The sequence below is a fragment of the Hyla sarda genome, chromosome 1 (genome assembly GCF_029499605.1).
Source record: "Hyla sarda isolate aHylSar1 chromosome 1, aHylSar1.hap1, whole genome shotgun sequence".
Classification (NCBI taxonomy): domain Eukaryota; kingdom Metazoa; phylum Chordata; class Amphibia; order Anura; family Hylidae; genus Hyla; species Hyla sarda.
Window position 1 is genome coordinate 356,528,566 of NC_079189.1, and position 21,943 is coordinate 356,550,508.

General features: G+C 48.4%; 1 long non-coding RNA gene across 1 annotated transcript; it reads left to right on the forward strand.

Moving 5' to 3' along the window:
- The first annotated feature begins 1,417 nt into the window (after nucleotides 1-1,417).
- LOC130274053 (uncharacterized) lies at nucleotides 1,418-2,538 on the forward strand. The gene is made up of 3 exons (XR_008844223.1): nucleotides 1,418-1,474; nucleotides 1,555-1,623; nucleotides 2,450-2,538. It is a non-coding gene; the product is annotated as an uncharacterized LOC130274053 (long non-coding RNA).
- The last annotated feature ends 19,405 nt before the right edge of the window (nucleotides 2,539-21,943 follow it).

Consider the following 21,943-nt stretch of genomic DNA (forward strand, 5'->3'; position numbering starts at 1 on the left):
CTCTCTACTTCCTTGAACCTGCAGGAGGCAGCCGCAGCTCACTAGGATCCATCCTACGTAATACTACGTAATCCTGCACCATAATCTCAAATTTTATAACCCCTCACTGAAAGTGACTACATGTCTGGCTATATGTTTTATTTATTTATTTTTTTTTACTTTTTCAGTTTGTTTGGGAATATATGCTTGTAGCTGCGTGCATTTTTGTCCGCAGTTTGTATGGGGTAATGAATGTTTGGTAGTGAAGTTTGCATTATAATTTTGGACCGTGTGGTGCCACTTTGCGCCATTTTTCTGTCCGCCATGTGCTTGCATTTTTGCAGGACATGTGCATTTTTGCATGCAGTTTGTATGGGGTACTGAATGCTTTAGGTAGGGGAGTTTAGCATTATCATTTTGGACCATGTGGTGCCACTCTGCGCCATTTTTCTGTCCGCCATGTGCTTGCATTTTTGCAGGACATGTGCATTTTTGCACGCAGTTTGTATGGGGTATTGAATGCTTTAAGTAGGGAAGTTAGCATTATAATTTTGGACCGTGTGGTGCCACTTTGCGCCATTTTTCTGTCCGCCATGTGCTTGCATTTTTGCAGTACATGTGCATTTTTGCACACAGTTTGTATGGGGTATTGAATGCTTTAGGTAGAGAAGTTTGCATTATCATTTTGGACCGTGTGGTGCCACTCTGCGCCATTTTTATTTCCGCCATGTGCTTGCATTTTTGCAGGACATGTGCATTTTTGTGTGCAGTTTTGATGGGGCATGAATGATTTTGCTAGGGTAGTGTGCAGATTGATTTTGGACCTTGGGGCGCAACTTTGCCTTTTGTATATATTTGATTTATTCATCCTTTTTTATCTTCCAAAGTGACATTTTTTTTCTTTATACAAAAAAAGCCAAATCATTAAAAAAAAAAATCAAAACATGCTGAAAAAAGAAAACAATTCCTGATGACACCTCAGAAGAGGATTCAGAATCTGGGAGCAAAATGCCTTCAAGCTCCAGTGTGAGTATTTTTAGAAAAATTCTATATCAATTTATTTGCATTTTAATATTTAATTTAAACGTAATTTTTTGTTTTTTCTAGCATCATCATATTCCAAATCCCAAAAAAGTTAAGATTTTTCACTCTTTTTGACTGTTTTAAGAATGTTATTATGGAAAATTATTTATAATTTTGTATTTTCTATTTTTTCTCCCCCCCCCCCCCCCCCCCAGAAGCACGTAGTAGTTGAAAAAAGGTCATCTTCAGACTCCTCAGACTCCACAGAAAAGAACAGCTCAAGTGTGAGTATTTTCCATTTGAGTAATCAGCATTAATTACTTTACTTTACCTAATTTTTTTTTTCGTGTTTTACAGTATGAAGAAGTTTCTGCACAGGAGCTTTCTGCCCAGGAATCCGAGGAGGAGAGTGTCCCTCAAGTGTCGGCCCCCCCAGGACTCCCAGGATAAACCTTTCAAAGAGCCTGAATCAGTATGTATAGTACCAATTTTTGCATTTTGTTGTACATCTTTTAAAACGTATATTAAATTATTATTATTTTTTTTAAATAGCGTCCCGCACCTCAGCCCGCGCCCACAAGAGGCAGAGGCATTCGTATTCGTAGCAGAGGACGTAGTCGCGTGAGTATTTTATAAATTGTGATTTCTTGCATAGTCAAATGAATACACTATAGTTTTTCAAAAAATAATCACATAGAGGGACATTTATCAATGTTTGCTTATGTATTCCTTTTTTTAGTAATTTTTTCCTTACTTTTTTTTGCTTATGTGTGACGTATTTATCAACTGGTTTCAGCCTGTTGATAATTTTCTTTCACGTAAGCAATTTTTCCTTTTTTACTTTGGTAGTAGCTTTTTCTGCTCCATGTTTGAGCTGGAGTAAATTTAGTCAATTTTTAACGCTGTTGCGACTTTTTTTGCGCAGTTGCGACTGTCGCAGTTAATAAATACCTGACTACCCGTAGTCCATTTTAAAATTATTACTACATAGTTAATTTTTGGAAAACTTGCTTTTCTCGCTTTCCAGTCAAAATGTCGGACGAAAAATCGTGTAGTCGCAGTTGCGACAATTTTGCGACAATTATAGTAAAGAAAACCTAACTAAACCCGTTGCTAAATGTCCATAAAAATCTTTATATTTTCAGGGTGGCGCTCGGCCTGGTCGGGCTGACGAAGGGCAGGGCGGGCCTCATGTGATCATAGATGACACCCTACTGATCGCAATGATCGAGGCTCGTCCTGCTCTTTGGGATAAGTCCGACCAAAATCACGGCAAGCGTGAGTACTGCCGGGCTCTTTGGACGGAGGTATACAGAGCAATCTGTAATACCTGGGAAGACCTGTCCACACAGGAGTGATGGATTGTCGGTAAAGATTTTTAAAAATGTTTTCATGATTTTTATTTGTTTTTTTATTGTTTTTATTAATAAACATATTTTCTTTCTAGGTGATCAAATCAAAAATCACTGGCACTCCACCAGGAACCGGCACATGAGGGACCTTAGGGAGGAGGAACAGAGGCCCAGTGGATCCAAGGCCTCCCACAAAACCCCATATGTCCACCGCCCACTCCTCGAATTCCTGCAAAAATGCCATGATATGCAAAAGTACATCATATATTTTTATTCACCATTTGTAAATTTTAATATTTTGGATAAATAAACTAATTATTTTTTTAATCTTTCTCTTTCAGAACACAATCCAGTATGAAGATGGCTCCATTGCCAAAGGAGAGCTTTATGAGATTGGATGATAGAGTGGAAGCTTTGAGGGAGGAGTTTTGCCGGTCACGGCAGGCGGGGGCAGGGCCGTCAACTGGTACCCCTTCGGACATTCTACTCCATCTCCAGAGCCTGGCTCCCTTGGTGGAGAGAATGCCCTTTGAGAAGTAGTGTCAGTTCCGCAAGGAGTCAACAGACCTTGTGCTTAGACTCTGCTGCCCCCTCCAGACACTCCTGCCCAACCCCCAGAGTCTACCCACAAGGTAGAGTTGACTCCTTGTGGCCCCCGGAGGACCCAGTTCCCAAGACCCTTCCCAAGTCCCTCCCCAGCCATCATTCACAGACTTGTGATGTGACCTCCTATGCCAAGCCTGTGGGGATATTCTTTTATTTTTTTAAAGTTTGGCACTAGCCATGTTTCAAAAAAGCAAAAAAAGATGTACATAGTTAAATTATTTTTATTTAAATAAAAAAAAACATAAAAAAAAAAAACATAATTAACCCCTTAAGGACGGCAGGCTTATGTATACGCCCCCGTTTTAAAGTCCTTAAGGACTCAGGGCGTATGGATACGCCCGTGGGAGTTCCGGTCCCCGCCGCTCACCGCCCCCATGTCGGCGATCAGTCAATTCAGACCAACGATTTGCGGCTTTTCCGGGTCAATCCGGTCTCTGGTGACCCGGAAAAAAAGGGTGAATGGGGCTGTCCGAGACAGTCCCATTCACCCTTACCCAACAGGAGTGAGGTGGCACAGGTGCCGCCTCACGATCTTGTGATTGATCGGTCGGAAATACCGATCAATCACGACCCTGCTGGGCGGCGATCGGGACGGCGAAGATGACGGAGATCGGCGTCGGTGGGGGTCTCCTACCTTGCCCTGGTCCGGCGGGGTCCCCTCGGGATCGGTGGCGGCGACAGGAGCAGCAGGATCGGCAGCAGCAACGGTGGTGGTCCCAGCGGAAGGATACAGCAGGAGGTGAGGCCTGATCACTTCCTGCTGTTGCTTAGCAACAAATCCCAGCATGCACAGGCAAAGGGCATGCTGGGAGTTGTAGTTTTGCAACAGCTGGAGTTCCAAATACAACTCCCAGCATGCCCTTTGGTAGTCTGTGCATGCTGGGGGTTGTAGTTTTGCAACAGCTGGAGGCACTTTTTTCTATGAAGAAGTGTGCAGCCAACTGTTGCAAAACTACAACTCCCAGCATGCAGAGACTACCAAAGGGCATGCTGGGAGTTGTAGCAGTGTGCCTCCAGCTGTTGCAAAATTACAACTCCCAGCATGCCCTTTGGCTGTCAATGCATGCTGATTGTTGCAGTTTTGCAACAGCTGGACACACATTGGTTGTGAAACTGAGTTTGTTAGCTAACTCAGTGTTTTGCAACCAGTGTGCCTCCAGCTGTTGCAAAAATACAACTCCAAGCATGCACTGAGAGACTGTACATGCTGGGAGTTCTAGTTTTGCAACAGCTGGAGGCACACTGTGTTTTGCAACCAAAGTGCCTCCATGTGTTGAATAACTACAACTCCCAGCATGGAGTTGTAGTTTTGCAACAGCTGGAGGTTTGCCCCCCCCCCCTATGTGAATGTACAGGGTACACTCACACGGGTGGGTTTACAGCGAGTTCTGCTGCAAGTTTGAGATGCGGAAAATTTTCCGCCGCAGCTCAAACTCCCAACGAGAAACTCATTGTAAACCTGCGCCCGTGTGAATGCATCCTAAAAGCACTACACTACACTAACACATAATAAAGGGTAAAACACTACATATACACATACCCCTAGTTCCCCCCCCCCCCACTCCAATAAAAAAAAAAAGCATTGTACGGCAGTGTTTCCAAAACGGAGCCTCCAGCTATTGAAAAACAACAACTCACAGTATTGCCGACAGCCACTGACTGTCAAGGCATGCTGGGAGTTTTTCAACAGCTGGAGACACCCTGTTTGGGAAACACTGCCGTAGGGTATTTTTGTGGCGGATTCAAATCCCCAATTTTAGTCCTCAAATGCGCATGGCGCTCTCTCACTTCGGAGCCCTGCCATATTTCAAGGAAAGAGTTTAGTTCCACATATGGGGTATCTCCGTACTCGGGAGAAATTGCGTTACAGATTTTGGGGGGCTTTTTCTCCTTTTACCCCTTATGAAAAGGAAAAGTTGGGGTCTACACCAGCATGTTAGAGTAAAAATTTTACACTAACATGCTGGTGTTGCCCCATACTTTTAATTTTCACAAGCGGTAAAAGGAAAAAAAGACCCCCAAAATTTGTACACACAATTTCTCCCGAGTACGGAGATACCCCATATGTGGAACTAAACTCTTTCCTTGAAATATGGCAGGGCTCCGAAGTGAGAGAGCGCCATGCGCATTTGAGGACTAAAAAGGGTATTTGAATCCGACGGTATTTGAGTACAGAACTACCCCATATGTGGGAGTTAAGTGCTCTGTGAGCGCACAACATGGCTCAGAAGTGAGAGCGTGCCATGTACATTTGAGGTCTAAATTGGTGATTTGCACAGGGGTGGCTGATTTTACAGCGGATACCCAGACATGACCCCATTTTGGAAAATACACCCCTCACGTATTGTAATAAGGGTTGCAGTGAGCATTTACACCCCACAGGTGTCTGACAGATTTTTGGAACAGTGGTCAACAGTGGTCAAAATTTTCATGAAATTGGGGGATTTTTCACCAAGAAAGGATGCAAGTAACAACGAAAATTTACCACTGTGTTAAAGTAGAATATGTCACGAAAAAAACTATCTCGGAATCAAAACAATCGGTAAAAGCATCCCAGAGTTATTAATGCTCAAAGTGACAGTGGTCAGAATTGCAAAAAAGGGCCCTTAAGGTGAAAAAGGGCTCAGTCCTTAAAGGGGTTGTGCTGTGTGCGGGCTTCCGTGTTCGGGATGGGGATATAAGCACATTGCTAGCATCATGTTGGAGGGTGTACATGGTATGCCCCAGTGTAGAAGTGACACTGGGCCGTACAATGTACATGTCAGGATCCGGGTACTGTGAGGATACGGGTGGTGGATCCTCTGTGTCAGTGGGGTGATGACGTGGGCCGTACCAGGGGAACGGAGTCTAAGGGAGGGGTTACTGGTATTCACCAGAGCCCGCCGCAAAGCGGGATGGACTTGCTGCGGCAGGTAACCCCCAGGTCGTTCCACCCGATAGCGACTCAACCCCGACTGACTGCTGAGATAGGCGCGGTACAAGGGATTAGGCAAGAGCAAGGTCGGACATAGCAGAAGGTCAGGGCAGGCAACAAGGATCGTAGTCAGGGGCAACGGCAGGAGGTCTGGAACACTGGCTTGGGACATGCAAGGAACGCTTTCACTGGCACAATGGCAACAAGATCCGGCAATACAGGGAAGGGGAAGTGAGGTGATATAGACAGTGCACAGGTGAATTCACTAATTTGGGCCAGGCGCCAATCAGCGGCGCACTGGCCCTTTAAATCGCAGAGAGCCGGCGCGCATGCCCTAGGGAGAGGAGCCGCGCGCGCCGGGCCTGAACAGACGGGGAACGGGTCCGGTTAGCAGGCTGGGATGCGAACCGCGAGCGGGCGCATCCCGCATCGCGGATCGCATCCCTGCTAGGGACACTATCGCAGCGCTCCCGGTCAGCGGGTCTGACCGGGGCGCTGCGAAGAGGTAAACACTGCGAGCGCTCCGGGGAGGAGCGGGGACCCGGAGCGCTCGGCGTAACAGTACCCCCCCCCTTGGGTCTCCCCCTCTTTTTGGAACCCGAAAATTTGTGAATGAGGTCCTTGTCGAGGATGTTATCCTCGGGTTCCCACAACCTCTCCTCAGGACCGCAATTCTCCCAATCTACGAGAATTTTTTTTTTTACCTCTGACCGTCTTAGACGCAAGAATTTCTTTAACAGAGAAGACATCGGAGGAACCGGAGACAGGAGCAGGAGCGACAACCTTGGGAGAGAAGTGGTTAAGGATAAGCGGTTTAAGGAGAGAAACATGAAAAGCGTTAGGAATGCGAAGAGAAGGGGGGAGAAGGAGTTTGTAGGAGACAGGATTGATTTGGCATTTGATTTTAAAGGGTCCAAGATAACGTGGTCCCAGTTTATAACTGGGGACACGGAAGCGGATATACTTGGCAGAGAGCCACACTTTGTCTCCAGGAGCAAAGATAGGAGGAGTTCTTCTCTTTTTGTCAGCATGCTTCTTCATCCGGGATGAGGCCTGTAAGAGGGATTTTTGAGTCTCCTTCCAGATGGTGGAGAAGTCCCGGGTAACTTCGTCAACAGCAGGCAAACCAGAAGGGGTGGGAGTGGGGAGGGGGGGAAGAGGGTGACGGCCGTACACCACAAAGAACGGGGATTTGGCGGAGGATTCAGAGTCTTTGAAATTGTACGAGAATTCAGCCCAGGGTAGGAGATCGGCCCAATCATCCTGGCGGGAGGAAACAAAATGTCGCAAATAGTCACCAAGGACCTGATTAACTCTATCTACTTGCCCATTGGATTGGGGGTGATAGGAAGACGAGAAATTTAATTTGATTTTTAGTTGATTACAGAGAGCTCTCCAGAATTTCGATACAAATTGAACGCCTCTATCCGAGACGATATGCGTGGGAAGCCCGTGAAGGCGAAAAATGTGCACAAAAAATTGTTTCGCCAACTTTGGCGCAGAAGGAAGGCCTCGAAGTGGAATAAAATGTGCCATCTTGGAGAAACGATCAACGACCACCCAAATAACTGTGTTGCCATGGGATAAAGGCAGGTCCGTTATAAAATCCATGGCAATCTGAGACCATGGTAGCTCAGGGACAGGCAGAGGATGAAGGAGGCCGGCAGGCTTCTGGCGAGGAGTCTTGTCCCGGGCACAGACTGTACAGGCCCGAACGAAATCAGCGACATCTGCTTCCAGGGTAGGCCACCAATATAAACGAGAGATGAGTTGGATGGACTTCTTGACGCCAGCATGGCCGGCGAGGTGCGAGGAATGTCCCCACCTGAGGATCTTGAGGTGCTGGCGTGGGAGGACGAAAGTCTTTCCAGGAGGTGTTTGTCTGGTAGAAGCAGGAGAAGAGGAGATCAGACACTCAGGAGGAACAATGTGTTGCAGGGGGGGGCTTCCGTTTCGGAAGCATCAGAGGAACGAGAAAGGGCGTCAGCCCTGATGTTTTTGTCAGCTGGGCGAAAATGAATCTCAAAGTTAAAACAGGCAAAAAACAACGACCACCTAGCCTGGCGTGGGTTCAACCGTTGGGCAGATTGAAGATACGAGAGATTCTTGTGATCCGTGAAGATGACAATTGGGTATTTGGAACCCTCCAGCAGGTGCCTCCATTCTTCGAGGGCAAGTTTAATGGCCAGCAGTTCTCGATCACCAATGGAGTAATTTTTCTCCGCCGGAGAGAAGGTCTTAGAAAAGAAACCACAAGTAATGTTATGTCCAGAAGAGTTTTTTTGTAGGAGTACAGCTCTGGCTCCCACCGAGGAGGCGTCTACCTCCAGCAAGAAGGGTTTAGATGGATCAGGTCTGAAGAGTACAGGAGCAGAAGAAAAGGCAGTTTTGAGACGATTGAATGCCTCATCCGCTTGGGGAGACCAGGACTTAGGGTTGGCATTCTTCTTGGTGAGGGCCACAATTGGAGCCACAATGGTGGAAAAGTGCGGAATAAACTGTCGGTAGTAATTGGCAAATCCCAAGAAGCGTTGGATAGCTCGGAGTCCGGAGGGGCGTGGCCAATCTAAAACGGCTGACAGTTTGTCTGGGTCCATTTGAAGTCCCTGGCCAGAGACTAAATAACCTAGAAAGGGAAGAGATTGGCATTCAAAGAGACATTTTTCTATCTTGGCAAATAATTGATTGTCACGGAGTCTCTGGAGCACTAGACGGACATGACGGCAGTGTTCTTCGAGGTTAGAAGAAAAAATCTAAATGTTGTCCAGGTAAACCACAACACAGGTATATAACAGATCTCGAAAAATTTCATTCACAAAGTCCTGGAAGACAGCAGGGGCGTTGCAGAGCCCAAAGGGCATAACCAGATATTCAAAATGTCCGTCTCTGGTATTAAATGCGGTCTTCCACTCATCCCCTTTCCTGATGCGGATGAGATTATATGCACCTCTTAAATCCAATTTGGTGAAGATGTTAGCGCCACGAAGGCGGTCAAAGAGTTCCGAGATAAGAGGCAGGGGATAGCGGTTTTTTATAGTGATCTTATTAAGACCGCGGTAATCGATGCACGGCCGTAAGGAACCGTCTTTTTTGGAGACAAAGAAGAACCCCGCTCCGGCAGGGGATGAAGACTTGCGGATGAATCCCCTCTTTAAATTTTCTTGGATGTAATCCGACATGGCTTGTGTCTCAGGAACTGACAGAGGATAGATCCTGCTCGGGGTGGAGTAGTACCAGGAAGGAGATCAATAGGGCAGTCATAAGGCCTGTGAGGAGGCAGAGTCTCTGCTTGTTTTTTGCAAAAAACATCGGCATAGTCCTGATAGGCCTTGGGGAGACCTGGTATAGGAGGAGCCACTGGGGTTTGACTGGCGGGACTGGGAGCAGACGTGAGGCATTTTTTGTGGCAAGAAGCACCCCAGTTCTTGATCTCCCCGGTGGTCCAGTCAAGGGTAGGAGAATGGCGTTGGAGCCAAGGCAGTCCGAGAAAAATTTCAGAAGTACAGTTAGAGAGGACCAGAAATTCAATTTTTTTCATGATGAGGTTCAATGCACATTAACAGGGGTTCTGTGCAGTAACGCACAGTACAGTCCAATCTTTCTCCATTAACAGAAGCAATGTAGAGAGGTCTGGCGAGACTGGTCACTGGGATGTTGAACCTGTTAACGAAAGAGGCCAAAATAAAATTTCCTGCAGAGCCTGAATCCAAGAAGGCCACAGCTGAGAAGGAGGAGTTAGTAGAAGAAGAAATCCGCACAGGCACAGTAAGACGTGGAGAAGCAGAGTTCACACCTAGAGCTGTCTCACCTTTGTGCGGAATCGGAGTGCGTCTTTCCTGACGTGGAGGACGGATAGGACAATCCTTCAGGAAGTGTTCGGTACTGGCACAGTACAGGCATAGGTTCTCATTGCGGCGGCGTGTCCTCTCTTGTAGGGTCAGGCGAGACCGGTCTACTTGCATAGCCTCCACGGCAGAAGGCACAGGAACAGATTGCAGAGGACCAGAGAAGAGAGGAGCCGGGGAGAGAAATCGCCTAGTGTGAACAAAATCCATATCCTGACGGAGCTCCTGGCGTCTTTCGGAAAAACGCATGTCAATGCGGGTGGCCAAATGGATAAGTTCATGCAGGTTGGCAGGAATTTCTCGTGCGGCCAGCACATCCTTGATGTTACTGGATAGGCCTTTTTTAAAGGTCGCGCAGAGGGCCTCGTTGTTCCAAGATAATTCAGAGGCGAGGGTACGAAATTGGATGGCGTATTCGCCTACAGAAGAATTTCCTTGGACCAGGTTCAGCAAGGCAGTTTCGGCAGAAGAAGCTCAGGCTGGTTCCTCGAAGACACTACGAACCTCAGCGAAGAAGGACTGTACAGTGGCAGTGACAGGATCATTGCGGTCCCAGAGCGGTGTGGCCCATGACAAGGCCTTCCCAGACAGGAGACTAACCACGAAAGCCACCTTCGACCGTTCAGTGGGAAATTGGTCCGACATCATCTCCAAATGCAGGGAACATTGCGAGAGAAAACCACGGCATAGTTTAGAGTCCCCATCAAATTTGTCCGGCAGGGACAAGCGGAGGCTGGAAGCGGCCACTCGCTGCGGAGGAGGTGCAGGAGCTGGCGGAGGAGATGGTTGCTGTAGCTGTGGTAAAGGCTGTTGTAGCATAACAGTCAGTTGAGACAGCTGATGGTCTGTTGCGGCTGCTGGGTGACCACCGTGGTAAGGTCTGCGACAACTGGCAGCGGGACCTCAGCGGGATCCATGGCCGGATCTACTGTCAGGATCCGGGTACTGTGAGGATACGGGTGGTGGATCCTCTGTGTCAGTGGGGTGATGACGTGGGCAGTACCAGGGGAACGGAGTCTAAGGGGTTACTGGTATTCACCAGAGCCCGCCGCAAAGCGGGATGGACTTGCTGCGGCAGGTAACCCCCAGGTCGTTCCACCCGATAGCGACTCAACCCCTACTGACTGCTGAGATAGGTGCGGTACAAGGGATTAGGCAAGAGCAAGGTCGGACGTAGCAGAAGGTCAGGGCAGGCAGCAAGGATCGTAGTCAGGGGCAATGGCAGGAGGTCTGGAACACTGGCTTGGGACATACAAGGAACGCTTTCACTGGCACAATGGCAACAAGATCCGTCAATACAGGGAAGGGGAAGTGAGGTGATATAGACAGTGCACAGGTGAATTGACTAATTTGGGCCAGGCGCCAATCAGAGGCGCACTGGCCCTTTAAATCGCAGAGAGCCGGCGCGCGCGCGCCCTAGGGAGCGGGGCCACGCGCGCCGGGCCTGAACAGCCGGGGAACGGGTCCGGTAAGCAGGCTGGGATGCGAACCGTGAGCGGGCGCGTCCCGCATCCCGGATCGCATCCCTGCTAGGGACACTATCGCAGCGCTCCCGGTCAGCGGGTCTGACCAGGGCGCTGCGAGGAGGTAAACGCTGCGAGCGCTCCGGGGAGGAGCGGGGACCCGGAGCACTCGGCGTAACAGTACACCCTACAACATCATGCAAGCAATGTGTACAAACACAACATGATAGAAGCACATTGCTAGCATCATGTTGGAGGGTGTTCATTGTACGCCCTAGTGAAGAAGTGACACTGGGCCGTACAATGTACGCCCTACAACATCATGTAAGCAATGTGTACAAACATACAATGATATATACATAAGCAAAAAATCTTTATTGCAAAAAAAAAAAAATTCCAAAAAAGTTACTTCATCCGTTCATTAATACTACAAACGGATATTTAAAAACGGAAGAACACTCAATAGTGTGAAAGAAGCCTATCAGAACAGGTCCTAAATCCTGTCATTATTTCCACTGCCTTGGACCCAAAATTTAGGAGACAAAAGTTTTTAACACCTATACAAATTATAAATGTGCAAGCAAAAGTGCAGACAGAACCACTTAACCATCTTCTTCTACAGCTGATGCTGAGCCATCAACATCATTGATACGTGACTCTCACCTTAAAGGGGTACTCCAGTGGAAAACTTTTTTTTTTAATGAACTGGTGCCAGGAAGTTAAACAGATTTGTAAATTACTTCTATTAAAAAATCTTAATTCTTCCAGTACTTTTTAGCAGCTGTTTGCTACAGAGGAAAATCTTTATTTTTTTAATTTCTTTTTTGTGTTGTCCACAGTGCTCTCTGCTGACACCTGATGCCTGTATCAGGAACTGTCCAGAGCAGGAGAAAATCCCCATAGCAAACATATGCTACTCTGGACAGTTCCTGACACGGACAGAGGTTTTACCAGAGAGCACTGTGGACAACACAAAATATAAATTCAAAAAGTAAAGAATTTCCTCTGTAGCATACAGCTGCTAAAAAGTACTAAAAGGATTAAGATTTTGTAATACAAGTAATTTACAAATCTGTTTAACTTTCTGGCAACAGTTCATTTAAAAAAAAGTTTTCCATCGGAGTACCCCTTTAAGTCTGGTGCCAGCAGTGAAGAGTCCACAGATGGACAACAGATGGAGGAAGATATTAACACACTAATAAGGAATAAAGTCTAGTCCTATTTTGCTTAGAAGCCTATCACAAGAAAGCACAAGAAAGCTAAAGAAAAATTACAAACCCAAAAAATATATACGGTGGACCAGGCATGTACCTGTGCAGGGAGGTGCTAACGTGATGGAGGGTAGTTTGTATTATACAAAAATAGAAAAAAATGCAACGTTGCACTCACCACAGACACGGTACGTAGTTTTTCCAAAAGCGAGATCTTTATTTTCACATCGGAAGACGCTATACATCCGAAGTGGTGGAGAAGCAAGGGAGAGAGACAGACATCAGCTCCTAGGAGCTGACCAAAGGCGACGAGTCGCTTCCCAGTGAATACTTCTTGTTCGCTGCTTGTTCACGTGTGAACAAGCAGTATTCACTGCAAAACGACTCGTCGCCTTTGGTCAGCTCCTAGGAGCTGATGTCTGTCTCTCTCCCTTCCTTCTCCACCACTTCGGATGTATAGCATCTTCCGATGTGACAATAAAGGTCTCGCTTTTGGAAAAACTACGTACTGTGTCTGTGGTGAGTGCAACGTTGCATTTTTTTCAATTTTTGTATAAGATCCTATTTGTGTATACCAAGTACATCCACACCATCAGAACGCTTCTTTTCTGCAGCAGGCAACAAAGAGAGCTAGCCTCAGCCCTAAGCATGTGGACATGCTATCTTTTTTTACACTGTAATGCTAAGTTTTTATGATCATGTGAGTAGTTCACTTTTTAATATGCCTAATGTACATCTTTTTTTAAGTAAAACCCTAAAAAAAACTTTTTTTGTCAATTTGCATTCTTTAGTGATTAATCCATAAATTGTACCAATAGTCAGCTAACTAATCGATTTTAAAAACAATCGTTAGCTGCAGCCCTACACTCAGTGCCTTGTTGCTGGGGGATTCTGGTATATCCTCCAAAGACAATAAGAATTCATTAGGATGTTTATTCAGGATGGCACTTATTTAAGAGTGGTCTCAGCAACCAGTCAAGGTATTTTAAGTGGCTCAGTTAGTGATCCAACCCTTCTGGGTAGGAACAATAATGATTTATAAATTTTGGGTACTTTGGAAAATCAGGTAAAAGTTTTCTGCCATTGTTTTGGTAAAATCAATGTCTCCTTGCATCCTCTAGATAAAAATGTACACATAGGATTTGATGACAATTTCTCCTATGTTTCTGTAACACTCACGTTTCTGAAGACAGGAACTCCGGTGTATGTGGATCCGCTGGACCTGTGTGGCAGATGACTCGGACCGTACCAGGGAGCGGAGTCTAAGGTGACGCTGTTTTCACCAGAGCCCGCCGCAAAGTGGGATTGGCTTGCAGCTGCAGGCGACACTCAGGTCGCTACCCCTGGCACGGCTCGACCACACAGGCAGGTGAGGAGATGCGAGGCACAAGAGGAATGAGGCAGCTCATTGTCTGGATAGCAGAAGATCAGGGCAGATGGCACAGTAGCGTAGTAAGGACGTAGCAGGAGTTCAGTAGGCAGGCGGCAGAGGAGCAAGGTCAAGTCACAAGAGCAGGAGATCTGGTACATGGCAAGGCAATACAATGGAATGCTTTCTCTAGGGCACAAGGCAACAAAGATCCGGCAGAGAACTGAGGAGGGTGGAGGAATTTATAAATAAGCCACAGGTGGATTACACTAATGAGTGTACTGGCCCTTTAAATCTTAAAGCTCCGGTGCGCGCACGCCCTAAGGGACGGGGCAGAGAGGCAGAGGCAAGAGAAACACCCGGAGAGTGACGGACTGGGGCTCGCATGCGGGCGCGTTCCGCGATGCGAGTCCCAGCCTCGTCGGCAGCAGAAGGTAAGGGGACCATGCGCTCACGGCCAGCGTGTGAGGCAGGAGCGCATAGCGTAACAGTTTCCCTTAGGGATGTCCCGATACTTGTGCAAATGTCCCTGATACCTAATACGATACCTGCTGGCAGGACTCTCCATGCGGATTAACCCCTTCCAGACCCATGACGTACCGGTACTTCATTGGTCGGGTGAGGGGAATATGGTGTGTGCTCCAATGTCCCTCATTTACATGGTTAAATGCCATCATCAAATTCCGGTAATGCCTGGTGTCTAGGGGACCCATCGGTAGCTCTGTGATGTAAAAAAATGTGTAGGAAAAAGTTTTTTAAAAAGTCTTTAAATATAAAAAAAAAAGTGAGACAGTGACAGAAATGGTGGTCTGGGATTGCAATGTTTCCTCAAGGTACCTGTTGTATGTAGATACCAGGCTTGAAGAGGGAATATGGAATATTCAGGATAAAGTTAACTCCCTGGCAAGACTTATCTAGAGAACTTGGTAAGGCCTGTTATCAGGCCTGGATTTTTATTGGATAAAAGGCAGACTTGGTAGTAGAGGCCTATCATCCCCTTCTTGGGCCACTCCAGGTTTTCAGACTAGCTCACATCAGCTCAGTTACTGAAGACAGCTCATCACTGGGCCTTAAAGGGGGTACTCCAACCCTAGACATGGTATAACATGTCCCATCGCTGGGTCCGGCCACTGGGACCCCCGCAATCTTTGGGCCGTTGCTGCGCCGTTACAAATACGAGCCTTCTGTGTTTGTGGTGTCAGGCCATGCCCCCTCCTTTCATGTCTACAGGATGGGGCCTGACAGCTAGTACAGGGTTGGAGTCTAGGGGCAGAGTAACCATTTAAAACAAGTTAGTTTTCCTTGAAATGCCATAAATAAATTAAGCTGAAGTGCCAACCACTCCTGGGACAATTTGCCATTTGTGTGAGATAACACACGTTTTTTTTTTTTTTGTGTTTAGTTAGTGCAGGACAAGCAGGTTTTGTGCCAATGTGATTATGGCTGTGTTTTGTGTTTGAAAATAAAGAGCAGAAGCCCTGTCTCAGACTGCTGTTTACTGTCGTTTACCCATCTCTACCAAGCTAAATTCTCATAATACCCAAGCGCATGCATACTCAAACTGCAAACAAATTTGTGAGCCACAACCAGTATTTAAAACAGATACCAAATAGAATACTAATAATAGGTACATTATATTAATATAAATTTTACCCAAAAGAAAAGTGAATGGTATTACAGAATAATACAGGAAAACCTGTCTATCAAGTGGATCGACATACCTACCATATTTTGTCAAACTGTTCGATTGTATCATGACTTTTCAGGAAAAACTGCCTTGTGTGTGTACATGAGTGTCACGATGCCGGCTGGCAGGAGGTGGATCCTCTGTGCCAGAGAGGGATTGGCGTGGACCGTGCTAGTGGACCGGTTCTAAGTCACTACTGGTGTTCACCAGAGCCTGCCGCAAAGCGGGATGGTCTTGCTGCGGCGGTAGTGACCAGGTCGTATCCACTAGCAACGGCTCAACCTCTCTGACTGCTGAAGATAGGCGCGGTACAAGGGAGTAGACAGAAGCAAGGTCGGACGTAGCAGAAGGTCGGGGCAGGCAGCAAGAATCGTAGTCAATAAGGCAATAGCAGGAGGTCAAGTACACAGTATGGACAAACACAGTAAACGCTTTCACTAGGCTCTAAGGCAACAAGATCCGGCAGGGGAGTGCAGGGGCAGTGATCTGATATAGTCTGGGAGCAGGTGGAAGCCAATTAAGCTAATTGGGCCAGGCACCAATCATTGGTGCACTGGCCCTTTAAGTCTCAGGGAGCTGGCGCGCGCGCGCCCTAGAGAGCGGAGCCGCACGCGCCAGCACATGACAGCAGGGGACCGGGACGGGTAAGTGACCTGGGATGCGATTCGCGAGCGGGCGCGTCCCGCTGTGCGAATCGCATCCCCGACGGCCATGACAGTGCAGCGCTCCCGGTCAGCGGGACCGACCGGGGCGCTGCGGAGAGATAGACGCCATAAGCGCTCCGGGGAGGAGCGGGGACCCGGAGCGCTAGGCGTAACAGTACCCCCCCCCTTAGGTCTCCCCTTCTCTTTGTCCGGTAACTGCCTCCCCTGGGATGAGGACACCGGGAAAGAATGGAGGGTTTCCTCAACGGCAGGCAGTACAGCAGGAGTGGGAATGGGGAGGGAGGGCAGAGGGCGAGGCCTGGCACGGGGCAGTGTGACACCAGGACGGGGGCCATGAGGAGGCACCGAGACTTGCCTGACTGGACTGGGAGGGGGGAAGAGGCACTTCTTATGGCAGGCAGAGTCCATAAAGACCTTAGGGAGACCGGTTACAGGGGGAACCACAGGGTCACGGCAGGGAGTACTGGGAACCAGTTTAAGGCAGTCCTTGAGACAAGAGGTACCCCAGCTCTTGATCTCCCCTGTGGACCAATCCAGGGTTGGGGAATGGTGTTGAAGCCAGGGTAGTCCAAGGAGAATTTCGGAAGTGCAATTGGAGAGGACCAAAAACTCAATTTTTTCGTGATGAGGTCCGATGCACATTAGGAGGGGCTCCGTGCGGTAACGCACGGTGCAATCCAACCTGACTCCGTTGACCGCGTAAATGTAGAGTGGCTTGACGAGACGGGTCACCGGGATGCGGAATTTATTCACCAAGGAATCCAGAATAAAATTCCCAGAGGCACCGGAGTCCAAGCAGGCCACGGCTGAGAGGGAGGAGTTGGCTGAAGGGGAAATCCGTACGGGCACCGTGAGACGTGGAGAAGCCGACTTAGCATCAAGAGACGCCACACCCACGAGAGCTGGGTGCGAGCGTGCGTTTCCCAGACGTGGAGGACGGATAGGGCAATCCACCAGGAAATGTTCGGTACTGGCACAGTACAGACAAAGATTCTCTTCCCTACGGCGATTCCTCTCTTCCTGGGTCAGGCGAGACCGTTCCACTTGCATGGCCTCCTCGGCGGGAGGCCTAGGCGTAGATTGCAATGGAGACTGTGGGAGAGGTGTCCAGAGATCTAAGTCTTTTTCCTGGCGGAGCTCTTGATGTCTCTCAGAAAAACGCATGTCAATGCGAGTGGCTAGATGAATGAGTTCATGCAGGTTAGCAGGAGTTTCTCGTGCGGCCAGAACATCTTTAATGTTGCTGGATAGGCCTTTTTTAAAGGTCGCGCAGAGGGCCTCATTATTCCAGGATAGTTCAGAAGCAAGAGTACGGAATTGTATGGCGTACCCGCCAACGGAAGAATTACCCTGGACCAGGTTCAGCAGGGCAGTCTCAGCAGAAGAGGCTCGGGCAGGTTCCTCAAAGACACTTCGAATTTCCGAGAAGAAGGAGTGTACAGAGGCAGTGACGGGGTCATTGCGGTCCCAGAGCGGTGTGGCCCATGACAGAGCTTTCCCAGACAGAAGGCTGATTACGAAAGCCACCTTAGACCTTTCAGTAGGAAACTGGTCCGACATCATCTCCAAGTGCAGGGAACATTGTGAAAGAAAGCCACGGCAAAACTTAGAGTCCCCATCAAATTTGTCCGGCAGGGACCAGCGGAGGCTAGGAGTGGCCACTCGCTGCGGAAGAGGTGCAGGAGCTGGCGGAGGAGATGGTTGTTGCTGCTGTAGCTGAGACTGAAATTGCTGTAGCTGTGACTGAAGCTGCTGTAGCTGCGACTGGAGTTGCTGTGTCATGGTGGTCAAGTACGACAGCTGGTGATCTTGTTGGGCGATCTGTCGGGCTTGCTGGGCGACCAGTGTAGTGAGGTCGGCGACAACTGGCAGAGGAACTTCAGCGGGATCCATGGCCGGATCTACTGTCACGATGCCGGCTGGCAGGAGGTGGATCCTCTGTGCCAGAGAGGGATTGGCGTGGACCGTGCTAGTGGACCGGTTCTAAGTCACTACTGGTGTTCACCAGAGCCCGCCGCAAAGCGGGATGGTCTTGCTGCGGCGGTAGTGACCAGGTTGTATCCACTAGCAACGGCTCAACCTCTCTGACTGCTGAAGATAGGCGCGGTACAAGGGAGTAGACAGAAGCAAGGTCGGACGTAGCAGAAGGTCGGGGCAGGCAGCAAGAATCGTAGTCAATAAGGCAATAGCAGGAGGTCAAGTACACAGTATGGACAAACACAGTAAACGCTTTCACTAGGCTCTAAGGCAACAAGATCCGGCAGGGGAGTGCAGGGGCAGTGATCTGATATAGTCTGGGAGCAGGTGGAAGCCAATTAAGCTAATTGGGCCAGGCACCAATCATTGGTGCACTGGCCCTTTAAGTCTCAGGGAGCTGGCGCGCGCGCGCCCTAGAGAGCGGAGCCGCGCGCGCCAGCACATGACAGCAGGGGACCGGGACGGGTAAGTGACCTGGGATGCGATTCGCGAGCGGGCGCGTCCCGCTGTGCGAATCGCATCCCCGACGGCCATGACAGTGCAGCGCTCCCGGTCAGCGGGACCGACCGGGGCGCTGCGGAGAGATAGACGCCGTAAGCGCTCCGGGGAGGAGCGGGGACCCGGAGCGCTAGGCGTAACAATGAGGAGCAGTACTATTTATGGCCAATTTTAAAACCTCTATATGATAATTTTCATCAGATTTCTGCTATGAAGACTTTATCTCTTATTTGCAGCTCTCCCAGAATTGGTGGGCCGAGCTCCTCCTCTGTAGACTTGTAATGCTTGTCTTTCAGACATAGCAATAAATCCTATATACACACTAGAACACCAATTTTATACATAAATAGTAAACTTTATTGAGAACATCATTTAATAAAAACAGTTAAAAGGGACAGTATAGTCAGACAAAAAAGGAGTTGGTAAGGTAACTGTTTTTACCAACTCCTTTTTTGTCTGGCTATACTGTCCCTTTTAACTGTTTTTATTAAATGATGTTCTCAATAAAGTTTACTATTTATGTATAAAATTGGTGTTCTAGTGTGTATATAGGATTTATTGTTAGTCATCAACACACTCGACTTTAAATATATTGGTATTATTTTGCTCTTTCTTTGGATTTATTATCTTTCAGACATAGGACAAAGCTGATCTGATTTGCGTAGGAGAAGATTTAGGGGGGGGGGTAGTAACAGGAGAAGCATTTTTGACTAATAACTAGCAATACTACCTATATATACATAACAAACAATAATACCTACCTATACCTAAACAACAATAATACCTACCTATCTACCTTTACCTAACCAACAATACTACCTACCTAGCTATCTATACCTAACCAAAAATACTATCTAACTATCTACCTGACTACTGTGATGACTCGCTCTTGCAGACAGGTGCGGTTGCAGTATAGAGGCATGGAAACAGGACTTTTCAAATCAAAGTTCAGTGTTTTATTAACACTTGGCAAACAGCAAACAGTCTTAAATGCATATCAAAGAAAAAGTCCACATTCGTTCCTTAGGTGTTTGTTCACACCTGAGTCCATGCCATGTGGCATCAAGCAAGTCTTTTCCAAGCCTCCAGGCACTCTGCTCACAAGCTTCCGCACTCCACAAGGAAGATCTCAAAAACTCAGCTCTCTGGCAGTGTGAGCTGCAACATGCAAATCCCCCGCAGCTGGTGGAGCAGCCTGCCTTTAAGGTCAACAAAAGGTGGCCTGGATTGTGGGGAATGGCCCCCATCCAACACTTAACCATTCCCAGTAAGAGCCGTCCCAGATTGGCCTTCCATGTTGGGCAAGATTCACAATAACTTTAGACCTCTTTATACACGCTGGGCCAGTAAAAACACTGCAAAATTAGGTCCTGCGTCTTCTGCTGGCCCATGTGCCCCCCCCCCCCAGAACATGTTGGTGGGCTAATTCTAACACAAGCCTCTGATATGCTTTTGGCACCACCAATTGTTCCACACTTTAACCCTGTACCTGGTTTACCCGATACAGCATCCCTTGGTGGACCACAAAACGGGGGTATACAGTCTCGGCTCCCGGTTGTTGTGCTGCACCTTCTACAATTAATACTTTTTCCCAGGCCCGAAATAAAGTCGGGTCCTGGTGCTGTGCTGTACCAAAATTTTCTCTTGAGACATTGAGGTCTGCCAACTCTGGTCCTGACGGCAGCTCCTTCACATTTCCTACCATTAAACTCAGTGCAGACGACACCTCCTCTTCCACCATAGTGGTGGTCACCCCAACTGCTATCCCTTCTGACTCAGGTTCCCAAGGTTCCCGGGTCACCCCCGAGTATGGCGAGTCTATTGGGGACACCCCTGCTTCACGGGTTTGGGGGACTTCTGTCTGAGGCCACAAAGACACAAACCCAACTCATGTGGCAACTTCGTGGCAACGACCATCTCATGAGTCCACCAGCCGGTCGCCGTTGACAAAGTTACCAGGGCAGTAGGATAGTCTTTCAAGTCCCCGTGAATGCACACCACCACTGCTTTTCAGCCTGTATACTCGGTGGGTGGTACTAGGTCGGATGTCACCATGCTACCGGAATCTATCAGGGCCACCACGACACTATCTCCCACCCTCACGTGGCAGAGATGACCAGAGTCTGCTGCCCTGGGAACACAGGTAGCACACAGTCTCTGGGCGTACATGGACAGCAGAGAACATAGTTCATGTCCATGGGCTCTTCCCGCTGGGGACAGTTGGCCCTATACTGTCCCGATTGTTGACACTCCCAACACAGCAACGGGGCGGGGCCTTTGGGAAAATCCTCCTGGGGATTTTTAGGTCTTTCTAGCCACCTGGGCAAGGGCGGGGACCTCCTGGGTTTCACGCCCCCTCCTGAAGTTTCATGGTGGCCTCCAACCTCTCCACCAGGTCCACCATCCCAAGTGCATTGTCAGGGATTACCTGGCCAATCCAGCTTTGGAGGGAATGAGACAAAGCCCTCCAGAATATATCGGCCAGGATCCAGCATAACATGGGGACTTAGCACCTCTGGCTGAAGACATTTTTGCAGGCGGTACAACAGGTTGTAATACAGCCGGATTGTATTCCCACTGATGAACCCGCTGGGCCCGGACCGACACATTCACCCCCAGTCTTGCCAAGATCTCAACCTTGGCGACCTTGTAGTCAACAGCCTAGTCGTCGGGCAAGTCGAAGTATTCCTGCTGGGGTCCAGATGTCAGGAAAGGAGCAATGACCTCGGCCCACTGTTCTCGGGGTAACTTCTCCCTCGTGGCCTCTTTCTCAAAGACCGCCAGATAGGTCTCAACGTCATCCAAGGGGGTCATCTTGGGGATCGCCAACCGTACAGCTTTTCGGGTGTCAGAGGCATTCCGGGTTGTCACTGCCGCTTGTAACGCCATTATATGCTGTAGTAACAGCTGGTTGGTTTCTTGCTGGTGTTTGTTGGACTCCTACTGTTGCTTGGTGGACTCCTGCTGGTGCTTGTTAGTTTCTTGCTGGAGCCTGTTGGTCTCCCGCTGTTGCAAGTTGGCCTCCATTAGCGCTTTTATAACAGCCTCCATTATGGCAACACTGCGGTCACTGGAACACTGCTTTGCCTTGACTCACTGGAGAAAACACTCCGACAATACTGACAGTCACTTGTTGGCAGGATCGTGTCCCCTAGCAACAACTCCGATGGGTTATCCCAGGCTTGGTTCTTAGCAACAGCGTGCTGCAACTCAATCGCTGACCACACTGTGGTACCCGCATCCTCCACCAAATGTGATGACTCGCTCTTGCAAACAGGTGCGGTTGCAGTATAGAGGCATGGAAACAGGATTTTTCAAATCAAAGTTCAGTGTTTTATTCACACTTGGCAAACA